At 45.6% G+C, this 2,095-nt stretch overlaps 1 pseudogene; it reads right to left on the minus strand.

Moving 5' to 3' along the window:
* Positions 1–1,454: 1,454 nt before the first annotated feature.
* LOC130031995 (U6 snRNA-associated Sm-like protein LSm5) lies at positions 1,455–2,095 on the minus strand (annotated as a pseudogene).

Genomic DNA, 2,095 nt, shown 5'->3' on the forward strand with positions numbered 1-2,095 from the left:
CACCACTCAGTGTGTGTGTGTGTGTGTGTGTGTGTCTGTCTGTCTGTCTGTCTGTTTTGGGACCACACACCCGGGCCATTCTCCTGGCAGTGCACTCAAGTATTCCTGGCAGTGCTCGGGGAGCTCTATGGGGACGCCAGGGATTGAACTCAGGTCAGGGGTGTGTGCAAGGTAAGCGCCTTGCACTATCTTCCTGCCACCACCACTCATTCAGGTTTTTTTATTTGTTTTAGGACCATACCCTGGCGATGCTCAGTCATCACTCCTGGCTCTGCATTGAACTCAAGGATTACTTCTGGCTCTGAGCCACGGTCAGCCGCGTACAAGGCAAGCACCCTACCTGCTGTACTATTTCTCCAGCTTCACCCCTTTTGGGATCTGTTTCTTTAGCCCTGGAGAGATAGGAGAGCAGGAAGTCATTTGCCTTTGACCTTGGTTCAATCTCCAATATCACAAATGGTCCCCCAGGCGGTGCCAGGAGTAAATCCTGAGCACAGAGCAAAGAGCCAGAAATAAGCTCTGAATTCCACTGAGGATGTCCTTCTCTGCCACAATTTAATTTTTGGTTAAACCAGGCAGTTTTCAGGGACCACTCCTGGCTCTGTGCTTTGGTGTCGGTTTCATCTTGAACGACTAGGAGCTGCTGGGGATCAAACCCAGCCGACTGTGTGCAAGCCAAGCACTTTACCTCCTGTTCCATCTCTCAGCTGCATACAAGGCAAGCACCTTACCTGCTATTCTGTCACGCTCTGACCTCACAATGTGAATTTTTTTTTTTTTTTTTTGCTTTTTGGGTCACACCCAGCGATGCATAGGGATTACTCCTGGCTCTACACTCATTAAATACTCCTGGTGGTGCTCAGGGAACCATATTGGATGCTGGGAATTGAACCCAGGTCAGCCTTGTACAAGGCAAACGCCCTACCCGCTGTGCTATTGCTCCAGCCCCAATGTGAATTCTTAATCCTATGAAATCCCAGAGATGAGCTGCTTAAACTTTTTCCACTCATGACTCCTTTTCACCCAAGGAATTTTTATGCAACCCTGTGTTTACAAAATTGTTGTCAAAATCAAACATTTACTAATCAAACATTTACTATATCATAAATATTTTTTAATGGCCCACACATCTAAGAAGCTAGGCTAGGAAAGCTCCAGAAGAGAGTGAAGAGGCTAGGCTTTTCTCTGCCAGCTTGGAGCTTACCTGCAACACACAGGCACACCCAGTGGCCATGCCAGGCTATGGCAACATCCATTCACAGAGGAGACAGATGCAGAGGGGCTTGCTGGTTAGAGGACCGGATCTTTGATGTGCTCTGAAGTGGAATTCCAGAAGGGCAGGCATTTTATTTTTAAACTTAATTTATTTTTTTTTAAAAAATTGTCCTATTTTAAAAGCATGTTTTGTTGACATTATGACAAAACAGAATCTAACATAAGTCAAGGAGATCCATTCATACTTCAGGTCCTTCTCCTCCAGGAACCAGCATTATTATGCTATTTCCAGTTAGCAGAATCTTATCTAATTTAGTAATTCTTTTTTCTTCTGTTGTAATTGCAAATTCAGTGACATCTTCCAGTACCATACTGACAAAGTCATCAAATCCTAGAAGTGTGCCAACAATTTCCTTATCACTCTTCATCACAATGTGAATTTTTAATTTTTTTTAAAGGGTTCTTTTGTTGGGGGCACATCCAGTGATGTTCAGAGATTACTCCTGGCTCAGGAATCAGCCCTGGCAGTGCTTGAGGGAACCATATGGGATGATGGGGATTGAAACCAGATTGGCCGCGAGCTATACTATCTCTTGAGCACCCCCACTTTTTTAAAGATTTTTTTGGGGGGGTTGGGAACACACCAGCAATGTTAAGGGTTTACTGTACTGCCTCCACACTCATGGATCACTCCTGGCAGTGCTCAGGGGACCATATGGGCTGCAAGGGATTGAACCCAGGTCGGCCGCATACACGGCAAGAACCTTACCTCCTGTATTGTCACACTCTGACTCCACAATGTGAATTCTTAATCCCATGCCTTTGTCCAAGAGCTCTAGAGGAAGCAACTGCACGCGTTAGTGGTAGTGTTAGCCACCAT

This window comes from Sorex fumeus, unplaced genomic scaffold (assembly GCF_029834395.1).
Source record: "Sorex fumeus unplaced genomic scaffold, SorFum_2.1 ptg000047l, whole genome shotgun sequence".
Taxonomy (NCBI): Eukaryota; Metazoa; Chordata; class Mammalia; order Eulipotyphla; family Soricidae; genus Sorex; species Sorex fumeus.